This window comes from Neopsephotus bourkii, unplaced genomic scaffold (genome assembly GCF_033783945.1).
Source record: "Neopsephotus bourkii isolate Nb327-2 ecotype Australia unplaced genomic scaffold, CSIRO-AGI_Nbou_v1 NB_1737, whole genome shotgun sequence".
Taxonomy (NCBI): Eukaryota; Metazoa; Chordata; class Aves; order Psittaciformes; family Psittacidae; genus Neopsephotus; species Neopsephotus bourkii.
The window spans coordinates 815,350-828,380 of record NW_026902211.1 but is presented as its reverse complement, the minus strand read 5'-3'; the positions used below and the strand labels follow the sequence as shown (position 1 = coordinate 828,380).

At 43.0% G+C, this 13,031-nt stretch overlaps 1 protein-coding gene across 9 annotated transcripts in view; it reads left to right on the top strand.

Annotated features, from left to right (window-relative positions):
• Nucleotides 1-13,031, top strand: part of PTPRT (protein tyrosine phosphatase receptor type T) — a 548,712-nt gene that overhangs the window by 101,892 nt on the left and 433,789 nt on the right. The gene's annotated exons all lie outside the window — the stretch shown is intronic.

Sequence of the window (13,031 nt, the reverse complement as noted above, 5' to 3'; positions counted from 1 at the left end):
CTACAAGGAGCTAAGCTGATGAATGGTTAACAAATGATAGGGAAATGATCAGATGCTGTTCATTAGAGCCAGGCATTACACAATAATCTGTATCTGCCTGTCCTCAACTGACGAGATTCTCTATTGCTTTTAAGGATACCTGGAAAGAGGAACTCTGGGTGAAGCCAGATAGGGTTTTAGTAGCCATATCTAGCAGTAGACCTCCTGGTGCAAGTGTTTTGTGTAAGATTTGATCTATAGTATTTTTCTCTAGTTCTCCTGAAGGTTGTGGTTATGTCGAACCATATCTAGTGACTTTTATTTGGGCTTCAAGGAGGGAATGTAAATTTACAAGTTTGAGGAATAAATAGTTTTCTGTGGCACTGAAGGATACTCTGATGAGGTACTAACTGGACTCTATTTGGACAGTGTAGGTTTCTGCTTGTGAAGACAGAAAATAAATAGAAGAAAACTGGAAGAACGGAATACTTTATTATGCATGATCAGGTCAGGTCCTTTCAGACACTTGTGCAAGACTGTTCTGGATGTTTTGTGTTGCTGTTCTTGCTTCCAAGTCTCTGTGTTTCAGTGGAATACTGCAGCCCTGTTTCATCCTGAGATGTGCTAGCAGTGGAATGTCTCACCAGGTCCCTGACAGGGATTACTGACAGCATGAAAGGTGAATTTTGACCCCAGGCTTAATAAAGATGGAATGATAAAATCACTAACATAGACATTCTTGATGACGTATATGACAGCTTATGCAGTGACTCCTCTGCTTAAAATTTGTTATCCACAGCAGCTGGAATTCCACATTTACAAAGTAATGCAAAGGAAACCCTTATGTGTCCTAACTCCATGTTATGTGCGTAGAAAATGCTTAGAAAATTAGCCTTTGATATTTTGCTTCGATGTGAAAGATGCAGCTCTAGAGTTCAAAATGGAGGTTTCCAAACTGGTGGCATTTCCGTGATGAACTTGTTTATCCATCAACACTTCAAATCACAGAATAATGGACTTGAGCATATGACTTCTCCATTGAGTTGAGAAGAGTATGGTCTTGGTCCAAAGTGATAAACATCCCTTACAAAGGAGAGAAAGAACTTTGCAAGTCATGATTTGAAACTCTAATGTAGGAAGAAAACTTTTGAACCTCATAGTTGGTCATTTTGCGTTTCAGCTGCTGATTCTTCAGTTTTACAGGATGGCATGTTGTTCAGATGCTGCTAATTGTGGGCTTGCTGTTACGGTAATTGGCATCTCTCAGTTTTGTTGTTATGACTACAGAGTATTCTGTAGCAGGCTGATAATGCAGAGAGACTGCAGCCTGCCTTGCTGGCTGAGCCTCATCACTGTTCCTTTCTGTCCTGTCTGTCTGTGTGTGCTGAGTTACAAGCTGTTTGCTGTAGAGACTGTTTGTACACTGTTTGTACAGTGCTTATCACCACCACACTAGAACATCACAGCATACAAATACTGCAGGTGTGTGCATATATGAACACATCCAATCCACTTCCCTCCCTCAGTGGTGAGCTCAAATCCCACTCTGCAGTAGTGTAGTGCTTAATCAGATGTTCCCTTATGTTTAGGTAGTCCCATGATCTTGTTTCAAGCCAGAAATTGTGGATGAATTCCTGTTTCTTGATGGTTCTTGGCCTGTTTAATAGCCATACTTAGGGAATACTGGTACTAAAAATGGTTAGGTTGTGTATCAAAGCTGGTATATGGGTTTTCATCCCCCTGAAAGTATGACCAGTTGTTATGATCTAAATCCTATGTACTGTTCTTCATACAGTTAAAAAAAAAAAAAAAAAGAGTTTCTCCTACATCTTAGTGGATTTCCCACTCTCTTTTCCCTGTTTTTAGCCTTTGCAGCACGCGCTGAACCCGGGCACTTACTAAATGTATGCCTGGAGGGGACCAGACTATGTAAGAAACTCTCAGCTGATTAAATCAGTAAATCCAAATTGAATCTGAACCTCCTCAGGAAAACACAGGTTCAATTTGCGTTGGTTGGGGAGTAATAATTTACTGTGAGCAGAAAACTCTAGATGGGAAAGTGTGCTTCAGTGAAGAAACTACTAGTAATCTACTTAGTCATCGATGCAGATAATGCTGGGATATTTGCAGATTCTGGTTTAGGAAGGTGTGTAGCACAGTAAATACTCTGATAGCTTCTCAATAAAACCTTTTAACCTACTGTTCTGCCATTGGAACAGATATTTTTATAATAGAGTTTTTCTTTGAAGGAATCTGATTTGAGGTCATGGATATGCATAAATGATATAATGGGAATCAAGCATAGCTTCTTCTATAGGTGAACAGGTTTCTGTTGTGTAAGTTCAAATGCAGAAGGCTCCTAGCTGTGCAGGACCCTGGTTGAATTAGCACTGGTTTTCAAATATAAGACCCATTAAAACCAGTTCAGTTCTACAGCTTAAACTCCACAGGCCCTTTTGTAGCTCTTCCAAAATCTAAATAGCCGCCCAGATTTGTCTAGTGGTAGGAGATCTTATTTTTATTAACTGTCTCAGGGGCAACACAATAGTAAGCAAGGATATGTATGGAACAAAAGAATTCCTTTACCAAGTGCCGAAATTCTTGGGAATATTTGAAGACTTATGGAAAACCAGCAAATCTCTAACATGCAGGATCCCAGATCTGTTGTGGCCTTCAAGTTTAGGGGACGTATCCTGTTTGCTTTTCCTTAGTTGGGCTATTGGATTTGTGAGAAATTGGCCTCATGGCTAGGGAATTGCTCCTGGTGTTGGATGTCTTTTTCCCCTCTGCTTCACCTGGGGAAATTACCAGCTCTCACTTGCCATCCCCATCGTTTCTCTGCTACTGGCTGCTCACCTGGGTGTAGCTCTAAGAATACATGAGTGCAAGTGTCACTCATTGTTCACTGCTGTAGATTGCTGTCTTAGGCCTTCAATCTCTTGTCTTTAATGGCTACAAAATAGGTTCCTTTATGACTAGAGAGGTTTTGAAATGTCTTCTCTCTGCTGTTTCACAGGTGACATTGTGATATCGGGTTAAGACTCTTGAAATAGAATGGGCTGTATCAGACATGAAGTTCATGATGTTAGTGTGACTTCCCAGCTGTCTGCAAGTACTGTGTGCTGTTAGGAGTATACAGATAGTGTATGGATTCAATCTGTATGATCCCCATGTTCCAAACCAAGCTGTGTTTCAAGGCTGTTTTATTTGTATGAATGTGATTGATGTAAGAAGAAAAAGGAGAGAAGACAGAAAACAAATTGTAGTTTGCCTTGTCTCTAAATGAGCAAGGCTTTTAGGTACATCTGGGTGGGTAAGATGGAATAAGCAGAGAAAGTATGTTTTGAGAAAGGTTCCTTATGCTGTGGGAGCATATTTAGGGTTAATGGGATTGGCTGTCAGGTGTTCTTTCAGCTACATTCAGAAGTAGGAAGTTTGTTCATTCTTCGAGGAAAAAACAGTTGGAATACACCAGAATGAGTGGGAACATTCGGTTCTGGTTGTGTGTCTCTGTAGCAGACCCACTTCTTTTGTGTGTGTTTTGCACTGGCCAAAGACTGGTGCACGACTTAGCAGTGGAATAGATCCCTTTATGTTCTGGAAATTGCCATGGAACTTCAAGTTGTTCTCCTGATGTTTGTCTTGCAGACTATGATTCTTTTTGCCACCAGAAGCAAAGATTCTTGCCTCATTGACATGTCAATAAATGATGAGATTGCTCACATAGCTGTATAAGCAGAGTGGCCTTCATGGCAGCACAACAGTTATTGGCAGCAACTTGGCTCATTTTCACACTTTGTTGTGTATTTGTTGTGGAAGGATGATTCATCTGTGTTGAGTTTCTAGGATGAAAAGTGCTACTTCATATGTAAACTACGGGGCAATTTCTGGAGGTGTTATTATTGTGAATGTTCTGGAATCTGCCTATGGGGTATTTAAATAGCACTGATATCCTGGTGCTCAAGTAGTTTCCTTTGGTTTCCTGGGGAGTACATCTCTACTAACCCCGGAGAAAGAAGAGAGGAATCTCTTATATTTTCATGAAGGATAGCTGTGATGACGGCAAAGCCTGCTCTTCCCCTGTGCTAACTGCGTGCCTCAGCCTGACCAGGTCTGTCATTTCAGTCCGTTGAGACAGGAGTGACTTCCAGAACGGGCACTCAGCAGAGGTCCTTTTAAAATTAGTCACCTTTGATTCACCCAAGGTTTGTATGAATATGAGATCTGACCCATGTTCTTGTGCAGATGAGTATCAAGCAAGCGTGCACTCAGGTGACCATCCACTCTTGAACTTTGTTGCCTGGATACTTGTTCATGCTGCTTCCCATGAGCCAGGTGCGTGGCTTGAAATGTTCCTTGCGTGCTGCTTTACTGGGGGTGTGTGTGTGTGTGTGTGTGTCTGTACCATGGTGGATTCCCAAGAGCTCGGTCAGTGACTTTGCTATGTCCATGACAGCTCTTTAGAGGCCATGTCAGGTTTGACTTTCTTCCTCATGATCGAATGTGATCAGTGTTTCTCACAGACCTATCATAAGAAAATAAATGCTTAAATTAAAACATTTTGCTGTATGGGCCAAAAAAGCCTAAATTTATGTGTCAAGCCTGGCATATGCTTCTGTGAAGGGGGTCATAAAGCCTGAAGCCTGGAACACCAGAATGCATTTAGTCTCTGGCCCTACAGCCCTCCATTAATCATGATTTCCTATTATAAACCAACATACTCATACTCTCTTTACCAGTATATTGTGAGGATTCACTGTGAACATGTCTTGAAATGTGCTGACCCAGCTCTGGGGTACATAATGTATTTGCAAGAAGAGATGTCAGTATCTGTGGTGCAACATCAGAATGGATGTTATTGAGTCTACAGGTCTCTGCCATGGTGGTCTCTCATATTTAAACTCCAGCCTGCCTATTGCCTCGGCTCTCCTTACTGTTCTGCACATCTCTAGACAGTGCACAGGGCGGTAAAGGGCAGTGGGATGTTTAATTCCTCTCTTTGCCTTAAATGAAATGAAGAATCCTGCCTCAGGCTTTTCCTGCAAACCTAGCAGGCTGCCATGGATTAAGCTGCTTAATCAATCCAGAGAAACCATTCCATGCTGCTTCATAGTGGTTAATACCTCCAGTCACTTGCCATTGCAGCAGCTTAAAGACTAACGATCCTTCCATCTGCAGACAGAGATGTGCCGGAAAGCAAAAGGTGCTAAATAGCCACTGTAGAGGAAGCTGTAAAATCCTTTTGCCTTCCTCCTTTCCCACCATCATAAGCTGGTAGCATAGCAACTGATGAAGCTGCTTGAACTTGAGTTGACCTGAAATTACATGTTTCACAGTTTATGTGTTTATTCCTGCTTTCTCCTTTTTTGGTGCATGTTGAGTTTACATTTCCAGTCCCAATAGGAGATCAGCAGCTTGTTCATGCAGAAAGCTGAAACAGATTTAATAACACATGATATAGGAGCTTAAATAGTCCATGGAGCTAGAAACATGAGGGAGAGATAAAGCTGCCCCTGGCTACGGACTGCTGGAGAGGACATTCTTTTTGATAGGATGTGAATGCAGCTTTCTGTATCTTTGTGCAGTCTTTCTGGAGTCATAAGAAAGAAAGAAAGAAGAGCTTCACATAGACTGATATTTCAAATTGTGTAATTGGCTGTTAAAGGAAGCAGTGTAGGTTTTGAGTATGCATAGGCTTTAGAAACCCTGGGATTATAGAAACTCAGACATAGGTCCAGAAGCGACCTGCAACTTGAATGACCACTACTGCATGTGCAGCTGAAGCAGTTTCTGCTGGAGAAATCAGAATGTTTTCATCAGAGTTTCTGGAAAGTTCCAGTATTTCAGTCTCCCTTGTCAAAGAAGAGACAATGCTTGTTTGTTTGTTTTGGGCTTTATTTTTATGATCCCTTTCAGATATTCCTAATGCCTAAATTAATCACAGGATCATAGAATGGCTTGTGTTGGAAGGGACCTTAGAGCTCATCCAGTTCCAACCCCTGTCTCAGGCAGGGACACCTTCCACTAGAGCAGCTTGCTCCATGCCCCTGTGTCCCACCTGGCCTTGAACACTGCCAGGGATGGGGCAGTCACAGCTTCTCTGGGCACCCTGTGCCAGCGCCTCAGCACCCTCACAGGGAAGAGCTTCTGCCTAAGAGCTCAGCTCAGTCTCCCCTCTGGCAGGTTCAAGCCATTCCCCTTGTCCTGTCCCTGCAGGCTCTTGTCCCAAGCCCCTCTCCAGGTTTCCTGCAGCCCCTTCAGGCACTGGAGCTGCTCTAAGGTCTCCCCTTCAGGAGCCTTCTCTTCTCCAGGCTGACCCAGCCCAGCTCTCTCAGCCTGGCTCCAGAGCAGAGCTGCTCCAGCCCTCGCAGCATCTTCTACTGCTCCTGTTCATGATGGAGTATTGTGTGCAGTTCTGGTGTCCTCAACATAAAAAGGACATGGAACTGTTGGAACAAGTCCAGAGGAGGACACGAGGATGATCAGGGGGCTGGAGCACCTCCTGTATGAAGACAAGCAGAGAAAGTTGGGGCTGTTCAGCCTGGAGAAGAGAAGGCTGCGTGGAGACCTCATAGCAGCCTTCCATATCTGAAGGGAGCCTATAGGGATGCTGTGGGTGGACTATTCACTGGGGACTATAGTGACAGGAAAAGGGGTAATGGGTTCAAACTGAAACAGATTGGATATAAGGAAGTAATTCTTTTCTGTTAGGGTGGTGAGGCACTGGAATGGGTTGCCCAGGGAGGTTGTGAATGCTCCATCCCTGGCAGTGTTCAAGGCCAGGTTGGACGAAGCCTTGGGTGAGATGGTTTAGTGGGAGGTGTTCCTGCCCATGGCAGGGGGGTTGGAACTGGATGATCTTAAGGTCCTTTCCAACCCTATTCTATGATTCTATGTCAGTTTGAAGCTTTTTTTTTCAGTTGAAAAACTCAGAAAATTGCATGCACATTAAAAATGAGAGTTAATTATCTGTGATTCCCAACCCTGGGGAGCTTGTCATTCTTAGGGATTACCTACGAGACAGCCTATATGCTGTGTGGGGCAGCCCTGTGAATAAAGGTTTCTTTCTAGCACTCAGTGCGCAAGCCTCATGTGCATGTTCTGCTGCATTCCTGGGGATTCTTACATATCAATACTGAGCCATCACTGAGCCATGGGAGTCTGTGGTCACCTTTATTTCCTCTTTTCCAGTACAAATAATGACTCAAAGAGAAGCATCCAGTTCTAATCCATGTGAGTTCTTGTAATAAGCTTTACAATTAGAGCACAGAGCCTTCCATCTAATTCACTTAATTTACACTGGGAAATGAGATAGTGTTCACCTAATCCGATGCTATTTTCTTCTTTATTAGAGAATGAAAGCATCCTCTGAGGCTCTCGTGGATCCAAGCTAAGCTTCTGAGACACAAATAGTGTGAAATGCTAATGAAACAGTGTGCTACTGGAATTTCCCCTTGATACCACTGCCCCTCTCCTTGAAACCTGTACCAGCATTGGAAGAGTTGGCAGGAGGCTCTGCTCCAGTTCTTCCTGCTCTCAGGAACTTGTGTTTGATAAGTGACACTAATGCAGATGAACTTGAATCAGCTCAGGTTTGTTCTGCTGTCTTGTATGGTGACTGCAGTGCTTTTAGGAAATAGTTAAGGTGTTTTCTACTGCCTTATAGTAACTCTTGTAAGCATTACAGGATTCTTTTCTTTAAACCTAGTTGCTTAATTTAGAACACATGTATTCAAATCACTGAGGACCTTTTCCACTGCTGCTTAAGGGGAAAACACATAGAGAGCATGCATTCTACATTTTCATCAGGCTGCTGCAAGTTCTCCCTTAGTATGTAAGTGCTGCACCTACACTGTTTTAAAGGGAATTGTCGGTTTGGGGATGTCAGAAGACGAGCATCCTGCCAAATATTGGGTCTCGTGCTCCGCTGGCTTTCTTTGGTGACACTCTTATGTTGTTGGCCCAGAGCTGGGTCAGACTGCAGGTCTCCCCAGAGCACAGCAGAGGGTCAGGATTCTCTCCCTCAAAATCTTCTCTCATGTTCCTGGATTTTGGCTTTAATTAAATATTCCAAATTGCTAATGTCAGAATTGGATCTGGGCATTTCTGGTTTGGAGGACACAAACTGTGCTGTTTGCTGGTGCAGTGTATCCATGTGGGTGAATTAAGGGATCACTTTATTAATGCCGCTGTCATACTCTTCTGACACTGTTGACATGTGCCACTGTTGTCAGCCTGATCTGTCACTGTGAGACACATCTGAATGTCTCTCTTTCAAACAAAAACCTGTTAGCATGGTGTCAGCACAGTGAAATAGTCTCATGCTAAATACTGTAAAAGTCCTTGTGGCATTTCTTTGTGCAGTAGGTGGAACTGGGAGTTTGGACAATCCCTGGAAAACAAAATTCAATGGCTCCATTTACTACAGTAGGGAAGTGTGTTAATGAGCGCTGCCAGGATAAATACTGTCATTAAGAGCTCAGAGTGCTTATTGCTGTGATGTAGAGCTAGAAAGGGTACTCAGGTTTGCTGCTCAGTCAAGTGTATCTCCAGCAGCCAGCAGTAAGGTTTGTAAAGGTGACAAATTCTGCCTAAAGGATGGAGGGGCAAAAAATCAGAACAGAGGTATTCAACATGATTCCATTTTTATTTAGAACAGCTGAGTTTGCCTTATTAAATACAAACTTAAGTACCTGTGATCTCAGTAGCTTTTGAATTGCAATACTCTGTGGTTGTTCGGTAGAAAACCATACAAATATGTTCTGTTCTATATTGGTTTTGCTTAAACGTTCTCAGAACTTGAAATTTGGTTCCCTTGCCTTCCAGTTCCATCCTTCTCCACTTGGCAAGCACAGTCCACATCTGCTCATGTATCTTGCAGTTCCCATTAGTAGAGGAATAAGCAGTATCATGTTTGAAAACACAGATCCTGCTTGTTGGGCAAATGTCTTCTGGTAGGAGCTCCCATCCCCACCTCATCAACCCCCAGAGAACGTTGAAGACTGTTATGATCTGATTTTGGAGCCTGGGCTGTACATTGTGTGTATGAGAACACTTTAGGGCTGTCTGTACATTGTGCAGCCACCTTCTGTTGCTCTGCAGGCCTGGCCTGTGTGTGGGAATCCACAGTGGATGGTTTGGAAGGGTTTCCAGGTCAGCAAGAAGTGTGGAAGGTGCGGACCGGAGGCCCAGCCAGATACAGACCTGCTTTTCTCCTCTATTAAGCAGGCTTGGGTCAGGCTCCTATGCTCCTCTCTGGTTTTCTGATTCTCTTAGTCCAAATTTGAGAGGTTATTTCAGTGTTTGAGAGGGTTGTGTGAGGAATTCATGTGTTGGCATGATTGTTCAGTAACAAAACAACATACAGGTTAGTACTTTAGAAGCAGAATCCTGATACTTGTGATATACTGGTGTTCTGTAGCATAAGGGGCTCCTGTTGCCTAAAGCCACTGAGAGGCCATCACTGCAAGTTAAAGTTCCTGGTCATCTTGGGTGTACATTTTGTCAGTTGGTCTTGTTATGAGCAAGAAGGGAATTTTCAGGAAGTTTTATTCCTAGAAGATCCATAGCTTAAGGGGTTTCTCCAGCTGGTTTTATATTTTCTATAAGGCTTTTTCCTTATGGATTATTTCATAGGAGACAGCGATCACACTTGTTGGGGGACTTTTCTCCTATTTTTCTGTCTTCCAGTTGCATCTGAACGATTCATGGAGTGCAATTTTCTTCCATCATCGAGCAATTGCTTAGAATTGCCTTGCTTAAAAGATCGCATAAAGAAGTACTCCAGTAGTAGAGTAGAAACACTCAGGAGGAGTTTCCAAAGAGTAAAGTATGTGTGTTTTTCACAGTAGTTGCAAAGTATAGTATCTATGGCATCGATTCTGTCAGAGCTGAAGGAGTATCTGCATGATGCTCTTAATCATAGGGTTGAGTTTTAGGTATTCCTGCAACGAGTAGGGAGTTGGACTCAGTGATCCTTATTGGGTCCCTTGCAATTCAAGATATTCCATGATTCTCTTTGGTCTTTTTCGGGCCTTGTGAAAGCCCTAGCAGGGTTCTGTAGTTTCAAAGCTGTAATCCACAGCTGTATTTCTTCTTCTAATGGGAGGAGAAAGGCATATCCCAAATTCCCCTCATGTCTGCACAACTGGAACTGATTTGCACATCCAATAAAATCTATTCATGTTTAGTAACTTCCTTTTTTGAGCTTGTTCAACATAGGTCTTTTTATTTCCTTGAAAGAGGGCAGCAGGGAACCACGTTTTCCTGTGTCCTTCCATCTGGGATTCAGGCTAGATACTGTTCCAGTTCCAGAAATCCAGTTCCAGATGTCCTCACTGCTGGGAAGCCTGTGGCTTTCTCCTCTGCACTTGGAGGAAAAGGAGGAAGGGGAAGAGCTGAAGGGGAGCAAGAAGCCAAGACAAAGCTTCCAATAAAAAACACTGTCTGGATCAAATAGGGCCGGTTGGTCCCAGTTACATGTGCATGAGGCTTATCTGTCGCCATGTCTTTTTAATCAAGGTCATGTAGAGATTTTAATTAAACAGTGAGCTCACTATGTCAGGCTGGTCACCTGTAACTCACAAGTGAGTTTAGTTAGCAATGGCAAGAGATGGTTCTTAGTTATGTGTCACTTTTGGCTAAATGATGGGAGACTCGTGCCCTTCACTTGCAGGAGCCTGGCACAGAGTGATATTAAACAAATTGCTTCTTGTCCAGTTGGTGCCAGTAGGAAAGAGCACACCGTTTTCAGTGAGATGGGATTGAGCCTTCAGTAACTTCAGCTGTTAAATTTGGAAAATGGGAAGAATATGGTTTAAACTCCTCATTTTCCAATATTCTGCAGCACCTGATTTTCAAATGGTACTTAAAAAGGGGGAAATTAATGGGGTGGAACCACCATCAATATTTGGGGGGACCATCACTTTTTTGTGGGGAAGGTTTAGGTGTGACCAGCAATAGAGAAGACAGTAATGCTGTCTAAATCTTAATTTAAATCATTCTGGCAATGGTAGTTTCTAGACATGCTAGATGAGACGTCTGTGGCTGGTTTTAGCAGGACAAACTGCTCTATTAATTAAGTTCTGTCCATAAATCTCTTCTAACTTGCAATCAAATCTCAAAGTAACCAGGATCATGCTGCTATTGAAGTCTGCAGTCCAGGAGAATGAAGTTTAATATTTCATTTGGCTTGTGTTCCACTCGGATGTGACTTGTAAGATGTCATTTTTGCACTGGGAATAGAAAGCACTAAGTCTGTCTTTTAATTGCCTTGCACCAAGAAGCAAGTAATAAACTGTGATTTATAATAATTTGATTTTTTAATGAAAATGTATCCACATGCATTTCCTGAAAGCAAATTTCTTGGACAACTCAGCTTGCTAAGTCAAAACATAATCAGCCTGACATATCAGAAAAGGGTTCTGGCAGGAGTTAGGGGAACAGTGCCAAATCAAAGCAGAAACAGACATTCCACACAAAGCTTACCTCGCAACGGTGGTTTTGGGTCATGTTGGATACCTGCTGCAGTGACAATTCAGATTGCTTTTTGTTCCAGGGGTAAAATGCGCAACTCCTGCAGTCAGTCTCAAGGAGACAGCTTGGTTCATTGCCATTAGCCAACAGAAATGAAATTAATGATGTTTCAGTTGATCATTTTGTGTAATAATGGTTTCCACACATTAATTTCTCTTCATTGAGCAGATATTAATTTGCAATACTTCTCCAGAGGAGAAGGGCCCATCTTCCTCCCATCATGTCGTGCTCATGCTCCTTTCTTCTCCCTTTCTGATTCTTCCAGTTCTGTGGGTTCTTTGAGGAATCACCTTTAAGCTGGATTTAGAATAACTGCCCCAGAACTCTAACATGAATGTTGTGTTGTAATGTTCATAGGTTCCTTTTTCTGAGACAAAGACGTCCTTTTGTCACCTTATTTTCACAACAGAAGAGAGTTCGTGTCCTTGGGGCTGAGGGCAAAGCACATTAGTGTGTGACACAGGGAGGTTAAGGGAATTGCTCATAATCTTGCACAGTTCAGCTCAGGTTTGAGGGTTTTCAAAACCACAAGGCATAGGCTGTTCATGCAGCTTCCAATATGCAAGTGTTATTTACACACTGATGAGAAGGGGAAGAATAAAAACCAGGCAGGCAGCCAGAGCCCTGTAGATGTTTTATTTTGCTTCATTTTGGAGCTTTTGTCAAAGGGTGCTGCTGAGATGTCTTTTATTGGTTTGCTTTTCTTTTTATCACAGAGGTGATACTCAGCAGCCAGGTTCCTGCCTCTTCATGATGCTTTTCAGACGTCTGGGCACTTTTCAAGCCCCATAGAGACTTTGCCTGAGTGCCTTTCCTCCTGAAGTTAAGCAGACTCTGTAATCAAACATGGCAGGAGGTGTTGATTCACTGCTGCCTCAGAGTTTGCCCTAGTTCTGAGCTACCACAAGCTCAGTTCTAGAAGAATCCTGACAACTGATATTGTCAACCATGGGAAGATCCCATGGTGAGGCTGTGTCACAGGGTGCCCAGAGAAGCTGTGGCTGCCCCATCCCTGGCAGTGTTCAAGGCCAGGTTGGACACAGGGGCTTGGAGCAAGCTGCTCTAGTGGAAGGTGTCCCTGCCCGTGGCAGGGGTTGGAACTGGACGAGCTTTAAGGTCCTTTCCAACACAAAGCAGGCTGGGATTCTGTGATTGTTCTGTGATCCCTAGCGTTTAAGTTCAGTAGTATTTTCTGACACACACAGCCAGTGCTTCGATTTAAAACCACATCCTACCTTTAACCTATCTTTTCCTTGGTAAAATCACAGAATAGCAAGTCATGTGAGTTTTCCACTCACTGCTAATTGTGTCGCAGTAAGCATTACACTCATTTATTTTGCTGAACCCTAATACCATGAGTAATGATTGTGATATTCTGCCATGTCAGGTCACAGGGTAGAGGAAGGGCTGTTGTACTGGAGCTTTTTTATATGGCAAGTGCACTCAGTTGTCTGTATTTAAAGTTTCTTTACCCCCTCACCCTACAGTATTATATTGAGTGCTATTGCTCAGATGTT